General features: G+C 38.5%; 1 protein-coding gene across 3 annotated transcripts in view; it reads right to left on the reverse strand.

Annotated features, from left to right (window-relative positions):
* The window catches only part of sema3gb (sema domain, immunoglobulin domain (Ig), short basic domain, secreted, (semaphorin) 3Gb), a 47,476-nt gene extending 31,044 nt beyond the window's left edge, over nt 1–16,432 (reverse strand). Inside the window, exons 1-2 of one of the 3 annotated variants that reach the window (XM_067413834.1) lie at nt 15,986–16,432; nt 4,897–5,049 (exon numbers count right to left, since the gene is read on the reverse strand). The gene's annotated coding sequence lies outside the window, so the exon portion shown is untranslated. The remainder of the gene's footprint in view (nt 1–4,896; nt 5,050–15,985) is intronic. The other 2 variants (XM_067413835.1, XM_067413833.1) reach the window with 2 other exon arrangements.
* Nucleotides 16,433–22,555: the final 6,123 nt, after the last annotated feature.

The raw sequence follows: 22,555 nt of genomic DNA on the forward strand, positions 1-22,555 counted from the left end.
TTGAAATACTGTAATTCTGTGTGTGTGTGGATATCAGAACTGCACGCTGTCTGTGAGGTGTCTTTGTACAAGCTTTGGCTCTGTCAGTCAGTGCAAGTAAGATTTTTTTTTAAATTTGTGCAGAGGGTAAAGCCCAGTTGTTGAAAAGAAAGCAGAGGGAAAAAAACTGCATTTTTTTTCATGGTTTATTAAAACAAAGGATAACTTGAGGAAATTACTATTTGGAGCATTGGTATCGTTAAACGAGGGCTTAATGAACTAATTTCATTAACCCCGGAAAACCCCGAAATGTACATTTTTCACTTGTTTTGCCTGTAGCTCGTAATTAGCCTGTGTGGATTCAGACTCATTTTGCCTGTACGGGTCCTTGTAAGCTTTAAAGGGAAAAAAGTCCCGGCTGAAAAATCCTCCCTCACATCTCCCCCTCCCCCCTATTGACAGAAATAAGTGCGGGAGGGGGAGGTGTGAGGCAGAATGTTTCAGGTAGAGTGCGGATCGGGACGCATTTTTCTGTCCGAGCAAGGGCCGCGTCCAAAAGAGAAGTAACCAAACCCAACCCAAGCCCGACAGTTAAAATCAATTTTTTCCCCTCATATTTTTCCTACTAATGACACATATATGTTTGTTTGTGTGGAAAGCCTGCTTTTATTCAACTATAGGAAGGCATTCTGAAATGTTTATAGACGAGCGCATCAGCATGCACATGGGGCATCAAACATAAGACAATTGAAATGCTTAGTGAAATGAAAGTCACCCGTACCATTTTCCTCAAACTGTATGGTTACTAAACTGCAACATGGGATCTATATACATAATCTATCCATCAAAGTTTAATCTAATCAAGGTTTTATGCAGAAAAAGGATTGCATCAACTGTGGATGGCTTCAACGCTCTCCTTCTCTGCTCGATGGTCCTGCCAGCAGCGCTGAAGTTGAACTCACTGCTGCTGCTGGCTGGAATGACAAGGATGCTGCGGGCAATATGCACGTATGTGTTGCGCGTTGTGGTCACAGCGACATAAACAAATATCCGCACACAGGAAGACGGATGTTAGAGTAATATTTTAATCACAAAAACAAACCATTGCATCAAAGTTAAACAGGCCCACTGGCTACTTACATAATAAGCCGTTTTAAATTAAAAAAGGTTCAATGCCTTATAGCGCTGACGTTACCGAGCCCGACCCAAACCCGAACGTCATTTTTTAAATATCCGTCCGAACCTGCCCCGGCCTGTCGGGCTCGGGTTGGGTATCCATTCTCTAGTTTCAGGCGTGATTTTTTACTGCACCGAGTTGAAGTACTCTCAGAAGTGCTATTCCGCCATACATTATAGTTCCATTTTAATCCACTTAGAAAAGCTCCACGTTTTATTTTGTGTCACTATACTTGATCATTTGGTACCATAGTGAATGAACTGGGCTTAGTGAGCTAAGCTAAATACTATCAGAATGTAACCGCACATCAGAGCGATTAAGTGCTAAGAGACGAGAGAGGTATGCATCAACTCATCTTAGTTAATGGAATAACATAGAATAATATGAAAAAGTGTTAAAGTATCCCTTTAATCAAAATAACGTTTCCTCCCTGGTGCAGTGACCTCTCCTCTCCTCTCCTCTCCTCTCCTCTCCTCTCCTCTCCTCTCCTCTCCTCTCCTCTCCTCTCCTCTCCTCTCCTCTCCTCTCCTCTCCTCTCCTCTCCTCTCCTCTCCTCTCCTCTCCTCTCCTCTCCTCTCCTCTCGAAGCCAGTGCTTTCCCAAACTTTTTTTCTCCTCGTTTCAAGGAATATCGTGAGATCAATGAAAGCGACTCAAAAGAATGTAGTATACATGCCAGGCCAGTGTGTGGCGCTGTAATTCTGCCTCAAAAATACACTAATAACGGAGAATAAGAGTGGCTAAAAGGGGTATAGCAGTGGTAGAAGGTGGGGCAAAATCTAACTATAAAATAACAATAAATACATTTGCTACTTAACATATGTGTTTTATTAAAGCCTACACCTACCCTACCTTACCCCAGCCCTAAACCTACCATTACAATAATGCAAATACGGTAATTACATGACACAATATTTATGTGCGCATGCCCAGTGCCTGTAGTTGTATCCCTTAACTCTTTCACCATGCCGGACGTAGTGTGATGATGACATCACCGTTTCACAAAATATACGGATTGGCTGTACACACGAAAATGCAGGATTGACGATTTCAGACTTATCCACTCTGGGACCCAGCTTTTAGAAAATATTGAATTCATGCTTCCAAAACACCGGACCTGTGCGGATGAAACGCTGATATGGTACAACATGTACACGTATACAGCTAAACGCATCTCCGTGTGGACCGGCCTAAATCATTTTTACTTGTTGAGAAGCAGTTTCACTCTAGCCTAGAAATCTAGACGCACCCTAGCGGCAGCAAATTTAATCTGCCCGCAAGTGTCATCTAGGAACTCTCAATACCCTTCTGAGCTGTATTCCTCTCAATCTGGACGGGCCAATCACATCGTGAATAGAGTCGGCGGGCGGGGCCATAATGACGACGGCCGAGTTGCGATTGCTTGCTTCTAGTAAACACAGAAACTGGCGAACAGCGGTCTTTCGAATCAGCTTTGACTGCGATTCTGGAAGACTTGGAGTTAAGCTTTTCTCTGAGAAAAGAACAAAGAGCGGCACTGAAGTCATTCTTAAAAAGGGAAGATGTGTTTGGAGTTTAGCCGACCGGATACGGCGAATGTTTAATCTATCAACAAGCTCCGTTTCACCTTCGTTGATCTGGTTGGTGTAGCGCTATCCTATCGCGTGCAGAGGGAGTTTGAAAGACAACCGTTTATCCCGCCCCTCGGATTGAGCCCTGTCTATGGTGAGTTTCCAGACCAAACATCTTGATGTGGGTCTAGCTTGTCAGGCTAGTTTCACTCAGATATACGTCCCAATTGGAAAGAAAAGACTATCGCAACTTTCATTTCATTTCAGAAAAATCAGTTGTGTGATCATTCTTTTTTTTAAATATCATTAACTTCTATGTGAATCAATATTTCTGATATTATGATATGATATTTTATTTATTTGTTAATATTTTTATTTGTTATTTTATTTTACTATATTTTTTTCTTTCTTGGATTGTAATTGTATTTAACATAATCCTGCCCAGGGACCACAGATGCAAATTAACTATCTTAGCTAACTCTGTCGCAACATTTGTGTTGTGTAATGCTTCAAATGCTTTAAGCGAGTCAACATTTTGTTAATGCAAGAATAAGTAAATTTACATGTACAGTCAGGGGCGTGGGACTAGGGGGATAAAGGGTACTGAGTAACCAGGGCCCGAGGCAGGGGGGGGGCCTTAGAAGTCAGTTTTCTATACATACACATACATGGTACGGGGGCCCAGCAAGATGGTTTGTACCCAGGGCCCAAAATTTGGTGCTACGCCCCTGTGTACAGTGCTATATCATAAAATATTTCAAAAAACAGTGACACTGTTTTGAAAACAGATGCTACTGAAATAGTTAAATTAGTAGGGCCACTACTTTTAGTAACCCAACACTGATTATCTGTAATGATACACCGCTTTAACTTCTCCGTTTGTGTACAGTACAGTTCCAAACAATCTGCATCATGCTTTTATTTCGGAACCTGAGGGAGTGCATCTTTTATTTTGAGACGCACTGTAAATGTGAGGGTGCAGTCACGGGTGAGCCCTGTAGCCTAGAGAATACCTATCGTTAAGAGTCAGCACATGTCTGCTCTGTAATTATACGCCTCAAGTGGCTATAGGGGCGTCATTATCACTGCGTGTGTGTGTGTGTGTGTGTGTCTGCATAAGTGGGCCACACCTGCACACGGAGCAACAGAATGATGAGTTTCTTATAAAACGGACACGAAGCAGAGTAAATCTTAGAATAAGCAGAGGTCAAGGACAAGGGTGAGGCAGTAAAATGAGCAGCAGAGGAGGATGAATTACAGATAAAAGGCAAAGGAGGATGTCTGTAAAAGAGATGCAATCACATTATACACAGACATTCATTTAAAAGGTATTAAGCATGCTTGTTCACAATATTCTGAACAAGCATGGAATCGTACAAGTGATAATTAGCTAAAAAAAATTATAATTAATGTAATTGTGTACACACCCTGATGTATGAAACAAAAGCACTATAAAGAAAAAACCAATAATGATATAAAATAAATAGTTGTATGATAATTTTTATAACTAAGTGTTTTCTGTAGTGTCATGCTCTTTTTGGAGTGATATGGAGAAAAGTGTGTAAGGATTCTTTCAAATTTGGCATTTTGGATCCACTTGGGGATCTATTTAATTTGATCGAAATAAATATTTTCAAAATGAATTTATTCAGATCAGCATAAACCCATTCAGTGTAAAAACAATTACATTTAATCAGTATGAGCACAGTTTAAATATGGGCAAATGTGAAACAAGCAAGACTGAATTTGTTAAACTGAATGAGAAATTTGATTAATTGATAAACATATAAACGTGTTTAAAACATATTCAGTGTATTAGTACTTTACAACAATCGCATTCTTTTTTTTCATTTATGCATAACTGACAAATATGCATCTCATTAAATGTATTAGTTTATGTTAAAAATGTGTACAAAGTTAAAGCCTAAATATCTGAGTGTACATAAGTGTTTTTGATGAACTTTTCCTTAAAAAATACAGCAAAGAGAATAAAACTATAATTTAGCAAAGGCTCTCTCTCGCTCGTTCTCTCTTGCTTGCTCTCTCTCTCTCCCTCTCTCTCTGCACTCGTTTCTGTCCCACTCTCTAACACACTATATTTTTCTCTCTCCAGCTGAGCTCCTCTTCAAGTGGAAATTAGTTTCCATGCAGCAGTCATGAATACAGAAAACCAATAGCGCAGCGCATTTACCATTAAGGAGCCTGGGTATGTGGAAACAGTAGGTCATGGGGCGACCTGACACAAAGGATTCTGGGAGACTTTCCCTCAATGATTCAACTGCAGTGGCTCCCTCCTGCTGAACCGATGTCTGCATTTTCACTCACAGGACCCTTTAGAGCAGCTCTAATTGACAAATAAGAAAGCACGATTTACAAATCTCATGCCTTTGTGAGGAGACAATATTTAGAGGTCATTTTGGATCTTAACTTAAAATGAAGGAGAGTTTGTAAGTCAATAAATGAATTTTAAAGATACACAGAGCGCTTCAATGGGCCTCCAACAAAGAAAGACTTTTAGCAAGGGGAGCCCCAATGAATAAAGACAAGGCAAGATTGATCACATGACCAACACCCTGCGTGTCCCCCATTATTAAAAAGAGTGTTAAATCGCTGTGAATTGGTTGTTTTTAATTAAACTATACAGCAAGGAATTTCAAGTGTGCATTTCTAACAGTTCATCTAGTCTGTAAAAATGATCCGAGACAATTAAAGACCAAGTGGAAGGCCATTTCTGAGCTCTGAGGGATTGTAGAGCCGATAACCCTGTGCCACACATTCTTCCACAGAAGACGGGTAGATTTCTCAATTCTAAGGCCTGTTGGTCCTCATCATTCTTCACAGTGACAGAAGACTCGTCCTTACATGTCTGTCCAGTCTCCTATTTGACATCTTTGTCCTTTGATCTTTTTAGTGCTCTCAAGACTAATGTACCAAAAATGTTTGGTTTAAACCTGATAATCTTCATTTGTTTTGTTACAGCTCATGTTCATTTACTTGATTTGATAGCCAAAAAGGATTGAAGGTTCTAATGGCTGACTCCAACTTATTTTTTTTTGATTGATGATATCAGCAAAACCATCTCTGCTTCTGTGGGTTGGATTACTGTGGGATTTGCATGTGATGAAGAGGCCTAAAAGCCAATAACTCACTACAAAAACAGTCACAGCTGAGACTCACACTGTGCTTTTAAACCACAGCGGCCAGCAACCTTTAACCAAAGACACACAAAACACAATGACAGCATTGCTAAAGATGGATGATCAGGCTAAATCATGCATGCCAAGAAAACCAGAAACATGAGCTGCTCAGAAATCAAGGGATGAGCTTTCATTTGATTTCACTTCATTTGCTCTATTTTTTTAAGAATGTGGTTAATTTTCCATTAGTCACTTTTTTACATCCATAAAACTTGTTTTCTACTTGACATTAGATGCTTTATATCAGCTAAATGATGCAACAAAATGGGTGGAAAACTGCATGAAGTCTATCAAAACTGGTTTATCAGTTGTGGGCAGCGACAGATTGCATATGTTTATCTGGGCCACCTGATCTCCGGAGGCACATTGAGAACGACCCATGGGGAGAATTCAGAGGGGTACAATCAGAGACTATTGTCCTACTGTTGCATTTTAGCCTGGAGCTGTTAGTGCCTGTCACTGAGATATATCTGCAAAGAATAATAATTTTTGTAGTATGTGCAAACATTTTGTGACTATTCACTCTATAGTCATTAAATAAATAGGCCTCTTAAAACAAGATAAGAGTATACTTATATAAACCAATCCATATGATCTCTAAATACAGTTATCATATAAAGCGACATGTTAATGTGATTAACTCAACCAAGGCTTAAATGAAAATAAAAGAAAATTGTTTAATTTTCTCCGGAAGAGATAAACGCGAGTCTAGTTGTTGTATTTAAATCACAGCAGTTTGGAAATCGCACTTGTAACTCGCACTTTGAAATAAAAATGTGCATTTTTCGTTGGACAAGTGTGTTCGTAGAGATTTTCATGGGATAATGTGCATATAAATTTCAAATTTAAAGACACAAGATGGTTTGTAGGTGACCTGACGTTCCAATGACATTCGGTCACTCGCATGTCACGCCCATGCTCACATCCGCGCATTATCCAACATTCAGAGAGAGGTCAAGATGAGTTCAAAGAAGCAAAAAACCTTCAGTCCTTTTTAACGATTTATGTCAAGTAGCGAAGCATGTGGTTTTCAAATTTCATTGCATTGATATTTAATAATTTTTTTAAACTACCTATTTCTCTTGATGAATAGTATTAGGAAAATATTAGCTCCCTCCACAAACGTGAAAGTATTTTCAGTGTATTTGCATAACTCTGTTGTACTGTGTTTTATTGTTGCAGATATTATGTAAGCCTTGAATAAAGATGGTGATTGTTGATTTGCATGCAATAGCAGTCTTAATAAGGCAGAGTTGTAACCTGACTGCTTTAACTACGGTTTTATTCTCCTGTTATACAATGAGGAAATCATGTTTAGCCCTGCCTTACATTATAATTCTTTCATTATTGCTCAAATTTAACTTTTTTATGCCTTGTCAAGAGATTGAACAAGAAACAGGCAGTCAAAAATTGTAGGGCAGTAGAGGAAACATGATTACATACAACAAACAATAGGAATATTACAAGTGAGAAGTGATAAATTAGCTATTAATAATACCTGCTATAAAAAAAATATTATAATAATGATGTATTGCACAAGGAGCTGCACAAAAATAAGTCTTTATTAATCGGTGTTGGTGTTTTACTGCCACTAGTGTTTATTTAAGTGAATTATATATGCACATTTTTTGGAGTTTTGAGGCACGTTTTTTAGCCTATGTTGGGTTAATTTAGTGAGCCAATCATTTTAATTTGTTAAAAATGGTAATACCAATAAAAATGGTAAAAAAAATATATATATATATATATACATCTGACAAAATTATAATGTAAAACAACATAACAGATCTAAAGTAATGCAAGCATGTAGATAAACCACATTACTCCACCCAAGATATACGGCTACATGACAAGCTGAACTAGAAACTTAAAATCTCTGAAACCCCCTCCAAATCCTCAGGCTACATTTCATTCTCCTTTAAAGAAAGTGAGAATCAAAAGCATATTCTACAGCCCAAACCGTGTATTACCTCAAGGCCTCTGAAGATTTTGTAACCACTTTTCAGTTGGCACATCTGCGCAAACAACAGACAGACGGAAAAGAAGGAGAGAAAAGTAACAAGAGAGCAGTAGCAATTAAACCACTGAGGTGGAGAAGCAAAGGTGAAGCAGTCAACCCTATCACCTCTCAGAACGCAGGCTGGGTGGGGCTAATGCGGTTTGCTGTCAATGTTAGCGCTCATTAGCGTGACGCATTAGCTCAGCAATAGAGCTGCCACTGACTTGGAAAACAGCCCCCAGGGGCTAACAAGTGTACAAAGGGGTCAAGAGGGTCATGTTTCAACATCCACCACAGAAGAAATACAATAATCATTTACCAGGAACTCAGGCTTTACTGTTAAGTTTGACTTTCAACTAGAAAGTAAAATTCAACCTTCCCTGCTAAAAAAAATAAACAGCTTGAAATAGCCTAAGCTTGTCTGATGGTTTTTACTGGTTTAGTTGATCAGCCAACTGGTCTCCCAGTCGGACAAGAACTCCCCACAAACAAGGCCAGCAAGCGAGCTTATGGTTGGTTAGTTTATGCTATTTTTCCAGCAGAGTTGCTGCCAAAGTTAAAGCTAATCCACACAAAGGCTTGTTGTCTAACATACTTTAAAGGTGCATTATGGGAGATTTATTACTAAACGTTTACAGTTGTTTTAAGAGCAAATTAACAGTCCTGCCTTTATTCATAAACTGTAAAATAAAACATTATTATTAGAAAATATTATTTCACTGTTTCTACTTAGTCTCATTTACTTGAATGTCTAACTTCCTGTTTCTTTGTAATTGCTTTGTAATGCTCAAATACATATGCACAATTTGAATGAAAATGCAGAAAGTAATATTTACTGTTTTGTCTTCTAATCAATTGATGTACAAAAAAAATACTGTCAAAAGCAAGTTACATGCATAAATTTAGCTTGCTTTTTATTCCATTACCAAACTCTCTTTGTATGTATGTTTAAAAAGACCATAAACTTTTTTTTTTTTCATGATAAGAAAACAAAACGGAAAATGTCCTGTAAATTTCTTCCAGGACATTATCGGTCACAACTCTCATTTACAATACAAGCAAAACCCCTGCAAAATAAATACAAAATATACCTTCACTTTAACACAGTACATTGGACCCCATTTTTACAGATTTTTCATAATGTGTATAGATAAACATTTAATGCTGTATTTTTGCTTTTTATACACTAACCCAGCTAGCCTTTGATGCATGTTTTTTTGACCTGCAGTGCATAAATGGCCGACAGCCAGACCTAAAGTATACTGGCAAGTGACATATAACAGATTGGCTTTCTCAGGGCCAGGTCTAAAGTAAGTTCATGTTGTGCGCTTAGCAAGCAAGGGAAGGTTTTCACGAACACACATATGCTCTCTAGTGTCAAGGAGCTAAGTGCATGCCACTGTTGAGGGAATTGTGGCCCTTCTCCAGCTCTAATGTTGGCCGCCCCCTACACGAAGGTTCGGCACTGTGCATTTAAACCGGGTGGAGTAGACAGCTTTGGAGTCATTGGGTAAGCTTCACCACCCTTAAGAACCGGATTCGGCCCCTGTCTTCAAAGGCCGCTAAGCTCTGAACATCTTATCTGCGTGTCTTTGAAGTGACCGTCCGCTACACACAAACCACGGCGACAGTTTCACCTTCACACATCAGCAGTGTTGTGCAGTCACCAAGCAACACGCAACAACCATTTCCTCACACAATGACAAAGAGCAGCAGGGTACATATTATAGGTTATCTCCAATGGGGAAATAATGAGGCACTAATTCAGAAATAACAAAAAAAGCACTTTTACATCATGCAATATTAATGCACTCCATCATTCTCGAGCCATGCGCACACACATAAATATGCACATATGAACTCTGCCCGCCTCTCTTTTTAATCCCCACCACAATGCTCCCCTCCCCTCTGGCAAAACCAGATCCCTGAAAGTGGTGCTTGTGTGTTGTAATGTTACAAATTGAGAGCAGGAGCATTAGAGAGACTTTACGCAGAGCGGGGCCAACAGCACATGGCCCTCCCGGTGCATACCAACACCTGTTTTGATGGCCTCTCTTCTTTTATTTACATGATAAACACTGAATTCCTCTACAATTACCCCACCAGCATGGCCCCTGCTATTCATAGCTGACAGCTGTTTTCCAGCATCAGGGGACATCATGATAGGATGCAATGTTGTTATGCACTGCATCAAAAGAATAAAGGAGGTCTAATCCATTAGTGGTTGGTTTCAATGGCACTTTGATTTGTTTAGATTCAGAAATGACTTTACTTAAAGGGGTACTTCAGCGCTGGGAAGATGAATCTGTATTTAAACTGGGTCATCAATGTAGTAGAAATGGGAAATTATTTTTGAATTTGGTGCCTTCTAGACTGAGAAAAGACAGAAAATGTATTTTTGTCTCATGGGGATGAAAGACTACAATTACCAGAATGCTTCGCTGCCCTGTGAGGCCATTCCCAAAGCCACCGCTACTGGATTACTGTGACTGAGTTGGAGAAGACACTACAATTAAAAACTTAACGTGTCTGTTCAATATAATGATTGAGTCACCGCGCGAGTATCACAGCACTGAGCACTAACTGCAGGAGTGAGATAAATGAGCTGATGAGCTCTCGTGATGAGAGCTGAGGTAATCGCGACTACACTCACGGCATACATTCACAATGTGAGTTCAGTCTGGCGTGTTTCAGTTCATGCCTTTGCAAGCTTAACTTTCATAAAAATTAATTTGAGAAGTTAAAAGACTTACATTGCTCACCATAGCTCCGCTTAAATGAGTGCCTGTAGCTGAGCTGAGCTCTGAATGTGTGATCTTCCTCCCCCATGCGCGGATTCAAAACATGCGGAAATGGCTCCCTCTGCTGTAGTCTTTAGCCTTTGACCAAACATTCCTCCTATGATGCAAATATCGTCAATTTGCATCAGAGGAGGAATTTTTCCAGAAATAAAATGCATTAATCTCTTGTCTCAGGGGTATATGAGGGGGGAAAGCACAATCATTTGAATATACTCCAGGGTTTCTACTGATACAAAGCCATATGCTAAACGCTGAAGTAACCCTTTAAGGACCCAGATTTTACATTGGAGATCATATGACAACCCAAAGCATCATACAAAAGTAAAAAAAAAAGAAAGAAAGTTAATTAATAATAATAGTAGCATTCAAATTGCATGAACCGCTGACACTAAGGGGCTGTTTACACGACACTGAAGACTTTTTTTTAACATTTTGGCAGCGTTTTGGTGGCCTGAAAACGCAAACTTTTGAAAACAGGTTTCAAAGTGCATTAATTTAAAAAACCGATACAGTACAAAACCGCAAATCTGTAAAAAAGGTTGACCGTATGCACATGCATGCACTATGCAATAAATGATCTATAGTAAAAGAATGCATATGTGCACAGATGCATAGTCTTTTTTTACTAAATGTACAAAAAGCGTTTTAGTAGCTATCGCGGATCCGTGTGAACAGAGATCGTTTTGATAATGTTGTCATCTATAGAAAAAAAATTAAAAACGTGTGAACGTACCCTAAAAAGGACCATGCTATTAATTGTGTTCAGTATCAAAACTCTGGTCTCAATATTAGCCTAAATATTACAGAATTTTAATATCTGCTAATATACACTCAGACAATTAAAGCAATACAAAAAGCTGAAAACAGAAGATAGAACAAAACACAAAAGAAAAAAAAGGGTAGTCAAAGAAAAGAAAGGGTTAAATTCTCTAGGTAACAAGTTTCTGTTTGCTATTTTTGGCATTTCTCATTCAACACTTGACTCAACATTTATTTTTGTTCTTTTGTCATACCATTACATTCTCCAGATAGTCTGAGAACAACCAGACACTACAGCGTGACATTAGTGTAGCATCACTGGACCAGATGAACGGCTAACAAACACCCTGCATCCCCCCCAAGCCTTTTCATGCCCTTCTGATGTGATGACTTCATTTTCTTTGTATCCACCGTCCTCTCCAGCCAGAGAAAAGATAGTTTGGTTATCAGCGGACTCTCGCAGCAACTACTGTCGGTCTTGATTGGCAAAGACCCAAGAATCTTCAGAATGGAGGCTTAATTCTCCTAGGGCTGACAGCTGCAGGGATTAGGCACTCTTGCTCACTGTTATTGACGCCCCTGCATTGTGCCGTTCTCCATAAATGTGGCACCAGGACTGGGATGGGGTTGCTGAGGGGGGGGCTGTAAGCATTCTGAGAACCCGTCAGGTGCTTCTCCTTTGAAGCTTGAACAGAGTCATTAAAGAACATTGAGCAAAAAGGATATAAAATATATAGGAAAATAAAATATATGAAGACCAAAAAATTAGGGAATCAGTTAATAGGCGTGACAAACCACGATCATCTCAAAGCATTACAGATATAATTTTCAATCTGCATTAGGAATACTCATTCATAAGGTGGACGGGTCCCACTTCCAACATGACATCACTAAATTATCACTTGTGCCCTGTATTCCCCCTTCCACCAAACCCTAGAGTCCAGTCTGACCCCACTCTGACCCCCAAGCACCGCTGACGCTGTCATGACAACCGTCTCAAGAGGCTGGTTGTATTTGTAGAGGGTGAGAAGTGTATACATGAGTGCATGTCTCTCTATGTTTGTGTGTGTCTAAGAGAGAGAGAGAGAGGGGGGGGGGGGGGCACTTGTGACAAATGGGAATTTAAGTGTGTCATTTACGGAGTGAACAAAAAGAGCTAAATTAATGTAAAACAACATGACGTAAAGATAATTTCCCTGAATTAAGACAAAGCTGGAAGATTTTTAAACTAGTAAAAAAAAAAGTTGTGTTGGCAAATGAATTAAGAACAAAGGATATTAAAAAAATTAAAGGGCAGATATCCAAACATGGATAAGGACTGATGTTCAATAAATTGTTTGCGAATCATAACTGATGAAAGGATTATTTCTGTTCAGATGACAAATGTTCCCCATTATGTTCAAAACATTATGTCAACAGGTTTGTACCGGTATTAACTATCCATATCTTGGCTCTTTGAAATACGCCTGGAAAAGTATCCGTGTGCATATTTATGTCACTTTAAGACATGTTTATATAAAAAAAGATTCCCTTCTTAATGTTCAAAGTGTGTTAATCACAAAGACATCAGCTCTGAGTTCTTTCATACTTTCTTCCCAAACATGACCTCATAATGTCTTAAAGGAATGCTTAAAATAGAACAAAGTGACCGATTTAGAATGCTTACTTCAGCAGTTTATCATTATCATCATCTTCTATATCCTCATGACAAGGAAAAGGAAAAACAGATTAAGAAAGGATAAACTTGGATGATAAACATCTTGAAGACTTGTCAGTGACAGAAATATAGCAAAAAAGTGGAATTTATTTTAGAGAATATTTAGAAAGGTTTTAATTTATAAAACAATACACATAATGTTTAAAATTAAGTCAAAAAGTACACACTTTTGTACTTTTGAAATGTTAGCTGAACATAGTTAAAATTATGAACCGCATCTGTGGTTACTCTGCTAAAGTCTGGTTCACACTTAGAATCAGATTTTCAAAATGTGAGACCACAAACATGATGAAAAATACATAGATTTAACAGCTTTGTTCCTATAGTGTGTGGAGTGCCACAATGTGACCAAGAGAGCACACTGCACACTAACAGGTTTCATTCACAAATAACCAAATCCCAAATGCAAACATGGCAAATCTCTGACTCTGAGTCAAACGTGACTTTAGAGTAAACAAACATGACAGGCAAGAAGAAATGGCATTAACAGTTTGGACTACTTTTTACAGAAAATGTATGGAAAAGGGTTTGGATGAGTCGCGTTATGCTTCGGTCTTTCGTCAGCTCACTTTCTGTTGTTTCATGTTCACCATTTCAAAAGTTCAATTACTTCTGTCTCCTTGTAGACTTGTCTCTCATTGGCTATTGTGAAAGTACTGGCGTAATCAGTGGTAATCATCACGATTTAAAATTCTAAATATCAAATATGTTTGATTTTGTCTGGGCGGCCCAGATGTGTCCGCGAGCAGATCAGGAAGTTTAAGATTTGATCTTTAAACGCCACGCATTACCCGATAATCTGGGCTGAACATCGGTAGTGAACGTTACCCTGGCTGCGTTTTTTTTCTACTTAAGTCAGGAGGGGTATTTCTGCCTAAAACTCCTGTAGTATGAGCCCAGCACAAGACAAACTTGAGGACATATATACATATACATATATATATATATATATATATATATATATATATATATATAGTTAACATAAATGTACTTGTGTAAAACCTCACAATTCCACAATTCCATCAATGAATAAAACCCTTGAAATAACATGGTTTAACAGTCAAAAAATAAAAACGCCTGTATAAATATGGTGCAAGAAAGGGATTTTAGTATGGACCGCACAGCTTCCAGTTAAGTCAGTGTATACTATGATTGGCAAGATTAATATTTCACTAAGGCCTGTCAACAATACCAAAATAAAGGCAGATCCAGTGAACCCCTTAGGGCAAGATACTTCTCAATCGATTTCAGACTCTCTTTCCTCGTCTGCCTCAATAACTGTTCAATAATTGATGAGACACAATCCACATGGATCCCAGAATTCCACTGTAAAGTCTTTCAAGCGGCAGGTTGGTTTTGGGTTGGTGAAAATTCTACACCACTAAAACAGACCATCTTTATATCAGGGTCGTCTGGTTTGAGAGCAAGATAGATCATATAAAAAAATTATAAAATAAAAACATTTGCATGCAAATACGCCAGATAAACATCACAGAAGAGGCATTAAGTACAAGGGCTAACGAAGAGAGAATCACATAAATAGCTTCAAGTGGTGCAAAACTTAATTGCACCCATGAGAACATAAACTGAGTTACTAATCAATTCCTTATTCATCATCTCTGTCTTTGCATATATATATATATATATATATATATATATATATATATATATATATATAAATAAAAAACAAATCACTTAAGTTTCCAAAGCAAGGAAACCAAATACTTTTTTAAATATTTATATTATATACATAATTTCAACTGCTTCAAGCAAAACACATGAATTTCAAAACAGCTATAAAAATAATAACCACTAAGAGCCTTTTCATGTTTTGCGCAGGATTACAAGCACTGGTGTTTGAAACCAATGTTCCAGAAACCACCAAATGTTGTACAGCCAGGGCACTATTTCAGATAAAGTTTACATAGGCTATCAATCAAAGAAGTCTAAATAAACCAAATAAACCACAGATTCAATTATTTTACCTTTTTTATAATGTCTGACCTGTTTTGAACTGTGTAGCCTACCAACTGCAATAAAAAAGCTAAATAAGTGTAACTAGCTATGTGAAATAATACATGAAAAATAATTCTATATGCAAAATTTAGTATTAGAAAGCTGCGAATTATAGGGACTAAGGAAACTTTATCTGATATTTTCACATTTGTTATTCTTATTTAGATCCATAATGCATTGCTTTTTCAGTAAGGGCTGCGAATGAATAATAAACTGACCTAGTGAACATGTAATGTGCATTTCGAAATGTCAATGTTCTCAAAAGTTGCCTGCTGAGGGTTTTTTTTTTAACAGAAAACTGACAATTCCTGAGCAACTTTGGCGTGTGGGTGTAAAGTGGACAGGCTGATGTAAGAATCTCATGGGATCTTGAAGACGAAGAACCCCGTGGACCACTAAGACAATGGCAGCAAGCTATTCGCCAAGATAGGTGAAAATTAAATACAAAAATGAAAGATACTTAAGTCACTTGAAAACTTATGGGTCCGTTTTTTATATTTTTTCGAGGAGTTCCTATAGGCTCTCTAGAGTTTCATCACTATATCGATCTGTGGAACCTCAAATATTTCTAATTTTACAGCATAGGCGTTCTCCGTGTCAGCTGCATTTTTGAGGACCATGCACATGATGCCCACAGTGATGTCCTGTTAGGAACATCACTGTTTGAAACACATGACAGAACGTAGCCTTTAACAAAGAAATCTAATATGAGAAAATTAACAAACCGTAGCAACAGTCAAACAAACACTGCTCACTATTTCAACCGTATTTCTTTCTATAGAGCCACTTACTTCTTGTCCAGGTAACTTAAGATGGAAGATGTTACATTCCGTGGCACACAGCTGTCCGACGCAAACAAAACAGTCACAAAATACACATAAATGCGTCAATGTCCATTTGTCTGTAGTCTTTTGGGTTCTTTCTTCGTTCTTTCTCAGTTGCCAAAGTTTCCAGTCGCCGCAGTTAAAGTCCTAGCTAGCGTTCATAAACCGGTTACTCTTTGAGAATTTAGCGGAGCTCAAAAAAACTTTCCCATTTCCAGTCGCACTGTCATTTTCACAATATCATGAGGGACAAATCCGTTAGTATTCCAGAGTCAGCCGCGCTCCCTCTCTGTACGAGTCCAGTCAAGTGTTTGCAGGTGTCGGCAGTGCTGTGTGCTGTACCTCGCCCTCTCTCCACTACCTCTCTATTAAAACCAGCCAGCCGTGTCAGTGTTAACCAGCTCCCTGCCAGCACTCAACTGCACAGAGCCCCTGCTGCCTGATTGAGGCGCTGAATGAGGGATTGTCATTCAGCTAATAAACCAGGCCTCTTAGTTAATCTTACAAAGAGGGAATCATTAATTATAAGCTAGTACATGGAGTTCCCAATACCGAGTCCTATTAACTTAGAATTATTACCCTTGGTGTCAGGTTGCATGGGTTATAATAACCTCCTAGTCGGGTGAGGCCTCATATTTAATTCTCTCTGATGTGAAACAGAGTGGGTTTCTGTCAGCGGCTCTGACATACTGGTGATAATAGTCTTATCTTCTAACGGCAGATATGTTAAAATGAATAGAACTCAGAAAAGATTAACATTTACCCAGTCATAGGTCTAAAATTACCCTATGTCAAGATAAATTCTTTTTTTCTTCTTTTTTTTTTACTAGACTAGTGCACTGGAGTATTTTGAAAGCATAACCTGACAGAATAAACTGCATTATTGGTGGCTTTACCTCTGACTGTGGAAGTAATTATATGTTGGTGTTTAATGTAGCTTTACATGAGCCGTATGGGCTGAACAGAAAAACGAATCACCCTAAACAGCAGATGTTTATCTCACAGTGTAGCTGTGCTGATTTCTAGTGTGATTCGAGCAATTCGTCTGTCAACAATGAATGTGAAATTGCTGTCTGATGTACAATCTCAGCCGATCAAGAGATTTTTCATGTTTAATGTACATGCTGAGCTGATTTCAGACAGTGCCAGGAATACCCAGTGCAACTGTGAAGGAATAGAAACCAACTAAATGTGTTGTATGACAACTAAATCATGTCACATCCGGTGTAAATTGTATCAGATGTGATCAGGTGGGGATGTGCTCTTGAAATGCTTGACTTCTAATTTTATTAGTTCCCATGATATCAAAATTGACAATTCTTTATTTCCATCTACAAACAACATCTCTTCTCATGACGTTTCATTTGGATTTATTTTTCATGCTGACTTTAAAAGTAGAGAAATTTAGTGAATCTAGCACTTGTATTGGAAATTTTTGTCAATCTAACACTTGTTTTCAGTGTTATTTGAGTATTATTTATATACTAAGTAATATGTATACATTTTTTAATCAGCTTTTATTTTAATATTTTCAGTTTTAATCTTAGTTTAAGATTTAGTCATTTTGTTATGTTTGTTATTTTTAGGGCATGCTTACATGACAAAAATTTACTAAAAACTATTTTTTTCTGCATATAGATGACAACGCTGTCCAAATGATCCCTGTTCACACAAGTCTACAAAAACGCTGTATTATGCATGCCACACCAGTAGTTGGCAATGTCACTTTGTTTGGAAATGAATGTACTGTTTTGTCAATCTGAAAGACAATCATAAAAAAGAAAAACTATACTGACAACCCGATCACCAAAATCGCCATAAAATGCGTATCATATGCACGCGAAAAACAGCGTGCCATAGACACGCCAAAATGAGTTTTGGCGTATACATTCCACGACATTGCACACTCGTACTATTTATACGCATTTTTGTGAGAATATCCTGATACTGAACACGCAATACCCATGTGCTTGAAAATTAGCATTTTTATAGTTTACACAGAGATGATAATGGTATAGTTTTAAAAAACTAGCACTGATACCCATTTTCAAAAGGTTTCAATTTCAGGCCTCCGGAACGCTGTTGTAAATAAATGGCCAAAAGCATAAATCTTTTTCTGTTTTTAGTTGAAAATTGTGTAGTGTAAACTTAGTAATAACAGGACTGCTTGTCTTTTACTTTACTACAAATATTTAGTCAATCTAGCACTTGTATTTTGTATTGAGAGATGTAAAGGGCCTTAAAAATAGCTTACCTGCCACCAGGAAAATATACCTGTATGTTGAGCGGGAGCTCATCCTCCTCGGTATTCCAGTTAGTGGTCGATATATATCTGTCTCTCTAAAATCTTTATCTTTGATCTCCATCAATATTTGGTTGCATTCTTACCAAGCACCATTTTTACTTTGGTTACATTCTTACCTGCACCTCTGAATTACCCTTGACTAAGCACTGTCGCTCCAGATTAATCATTGTGCTACTACTTGTAGGTTGTTACAATATCCAACCACAATAGCTAACAGGTTTTTGGCACATCACAGGTGAGGGGTAAGAGAGCGGAAAGAGGTGGCAGAGAGAGAGAAAGACACTAAGGGGGATCTGACCCTATACACAGACGGGGCAGTGTTGTCATTGTGCCCGGTGTCTTCATGCAGGAATAGGGTAAAAAGCGATCTGGGAATTCCTGAGATTCCTGAGAATCCAGCCTTACTGGCCCACAACGAACGGAGCAGGGTGATCAAGAAAAGGATTAAAGACAGCATTCACATCATGGCATTCTCAAATTCCTCTCCTACGTGCATATGTGTGTCCGTGTGTGTGTGTCTGCCTTGTATGCTCCCAAAACAAACCCAATGTCTCTGTTTGGTCTTTTGTGTGGGGGTCACCCTGTTCTCCAATGGAGCCAAGACCCTTCACCTCCCCAAGTCAGTCATAAGCCTACACGTCTTACACAGCCTATTCAATCCCTCATGCCTGTAGATGCTCACGATTTTACTGACAGTCCTGCTGCAGGACTCCTCTACCTGCTGGGAGGATGAATCGATCGCTCTTGTTTGCTTTCACAAGGAGAAAATGATTTGGGATGGCCTAGCTAGCTATCTGGGTGAAGGGGTTCAGAGAATGCAGGCAGTTGTGTGGAGTCCCAATTAACTGGGAGGTCATATCGACAATGACACACATCACTAGTTGTTCTGAAGTCTTTTCGACAGGAAAATAAGGTTGTAAACATGCAGCAATTTTTTTATCTATTTATTTTTTTAACTGTTGGCCATTTGTTTTAAATTTGTTTTAAGTCTTGAGACCAAATTTCTTTTGCATATTTGTTGCACTTTCTTAATGGATAAGGATTCTTAATTAACATTTCAGTTACCTCTCATTTTGGAACTGCAAAAGTTCTTTGTGGGAGTGAGATCTGAAGCCTTTGAATTAAAACCACTTCTAGATGAACTAATCATGACTTCTATCACCTTACCTAGCCCTGTATTATGCTTTCATTTTGACAGAGAATGGGCTTTTGCTGATGAGGAGTTCAGAGCCTGTCAAGGTTTTTCTCCAATACCCCATCATGAATGGGGTATGAATTAAAATCCATCATGAAATAAAATGAATTAAATAGATATACATCAAGGTTGACTTTTAGGCCAGAAAAATTACATACACTACATTATATTGCCAAAAGTTTTGGGACGCTTTGATACATGCACATTTTTTTTTATGACAATGGATGACTATGAATATGGATTTGGCCTACCCTTTAAAGCTATAACAGCTTCTTAAAGAGAAGGCTTTCCATAAGGTTTAGAAATGTCTTTATGGGAGTTTTTATTATTCTTCTAGAAGTGCATTTGTGAGGTCAGGCACTGATGTTGGACAAGAAGACCTGGCTCGCAGTCTCCGCTCTAATTCATCCCAAAAGTTTTTTTTCAGGTTGATGTCAGGACTAGTCATTGGCATTCAAGTTCTTCCACACCAAACTCACTCTTCCTGTGATGATCTGATTAAGGATGACTTAAAAGCAGAAGAATGCTTAACTTCAATTTATTGAAACAATATTGTTCAAACTGCACAACTCCAAAACAGCTCAGAATGGTCAGGCAGGCAGGGGGTCAGAATCCAGGGCAATCAAATCCAAATCGTGAGGCAAGAATCGGTGTCAGACAAGCAGGGTAGTCAGGTAAGGAGCAAACAAAACCAACAAGGACATCCCAACTCACAATCAGAAACAGGCAGGTGTTCACAGCAGAAAAAAGTCCAGAAATGCAAATGATAACCCAGAAAAATCCAAACTCTAGCATCAGTAACAGTCCAAATGGGCAGTAGTAAGAGAGCATACCAAGACCAGTGAATTCTGGAGAGGAACAGGGAACCGCAACACAACTGGGCAGAGGAAAAATATGTGAGATAAACAGAAAACAAAATAAAATAAAACTACAAAACTGGACAAGAAAAAAAAGGGGGGGGGGCATGAACAGCAAGCAGTACAGAACATACTGGCAGAGAACAAAAGGAAAGAATGGATAGTAGAGAAATCAACCCATAAGGAAAAACAGGTGAGCGCAAACAGGCAGACACGCTGATTGCGAAACACCAACAGCTGTGTCCAAACCCATGTGGAAAACACAAAAACAAACACAAAGGAGGAAAAAAACAGAAAAAAGATCAAACCTGAGTCCTTACACATCCATGTTTTTATGGACCGTGCTTTGTGCACTGGTGTGCAGTCATAGGAACAGGAAGGGGACATCCCCAAACTGTTCCCACAAAGTTGGGAGCATGAAATTGTCTAAAATGTATTGGTATGATGAAGCATTAAGAGTTCCTTTCACTGGAACTAAGGGGCCAAGCCCAACTCCTGAAAATCAACCCCACACCATAATCCACCAAACTTTACACTTGACACAATGCAGTCAGGCAAGTACCGTTCTCCTGGCAACCGCCAATCCCAGGCTCATCCATCAGATTGCCAGACAGCGAAGCGGTATTCGTCACTTCAGAGAACACGTCTCCAATGCTCTAGAGTCCAGTGGTGGCGTGCTTTACACCACTGTGTCCGATGCTTTGCATTGCACTTGGTTATGTAAGGCTTGGATGCAACAGCTCGACCATGGAAACCCATTCCATGAAGCTCTCTACGCACTGTTCTTGAGCTAATATGAAGGCCACACAAAGTTTGGAGGTCTGTAACTATTGACTCTGCAGAAAATTGATAACTTCTGCGCACTGACAGCATCAGACGGCAAAGAATGTAATTCTCAAAACCAGTTAAAATAAAAACAGCTTTTAAATAGGCCTGGACTATACACGTGATTGCCTTTCAGGCCTCTCATTTGTCAGATGCCTATAAGCTGCATTTGGTATGCTATTTTCATGAAACTTTTGTTATAAAAGAATTAATACTTTTGTAGAGACACTTAGTTGTTGTTTTTTAAAATCTTTTGTTTCATTTCTAATAATGTTTGTTTTAACAATTGGCTCAACAATTTATTTATTTCAAAGGTTACCAGGAGTACCTATGTGATTTTTTTTTCATCCATGTTATAGCTGATTCAAAATTGTATTTTAAATTTGTAGAATACATTTAGCGTGAATATATTGATGAATCATGTTTTTTACTGAAAGATTTGTGTAGTGAGTGGGAACTATTGTTTGAGTCATGACAGTATCTGTGGCTTCTGTTTGCTTTGGTGTTGAACAGGATGAGAGAGTATCAGTAAAGGGTGAAGTGTAATTTCCCACCCAGGGCACAGTCACTGTAGGATATCCTCTGACCACCCAATCTGATGTAGCTGACAGTCACATGCAGCTGATGCATGTGGAACACCTACATGTTTCCTCGACAAGAGGAAATTATTACAACTAGGTACAGCATGCACACAGGATCTTTTGGTCACTTTTGATGTTTTAAATTTTTAGCCCATATTTGGGATGTTTTTATATTTAAAAGTCCCTAAAAGACATGTAAAAAAAAAAAGGGATTGGTTTTATAGGCCTACATATGATATTCATCTTTTTCTTCCAAAGAGAGTTTGCAATTATTATATTTTTGGAGACTTACTCCAATCTAGTTCCCGGTTTGCTCATGAGACTTACGTATTCGAAGTTAACTTTTCCAGTGGTTTTTCCAGCATGCTTCGCTTTGGCAGCTATACCATGGAAAATATCCATATGCAAAACCTGCAAGGAAGAGCATGGCAGGACCTCATGTTTACAAGAATATTTTGTCCTGTCATCCCAATTGATTATTATGTCACAGATGTATATAATATTTTACGACCAGAATGTTATTTTGACTTCACTTGGCTTTGCAAAAGCTTTCGGAAAGTTCCCAAAGCACAATCATAAAAACAATACTGAGAATGTGTGAGCTTTACTGCTGTTTTGCTGTTAGGTTTTCTCTACAGAATGATGTGAAAGTGAATTAAGGAACTTTATATTCTGTATTTTTGGATATGCATCATGCATGACCCACAGAGTTTTGCAAGGGTCAGTTTTCTCCAACGGATATGAACAATTTCCCATATCAGACAACAGGAGACC

Source organism: Pseudorasbora parva, chromosome 13, assembly GCF_024679245.1.
Source record: "Pseudorasbora parva isolate DD20220531a chromosome 13, ASM2467924v1, whole genome shotgun sequence".
Lineage (NCBI taxonomy): Eukaryota > Metazoa > Chordata > Actinopteri > Cypriniformes > Gobionidae > Pseudorasbora > Pseudorasbora parva.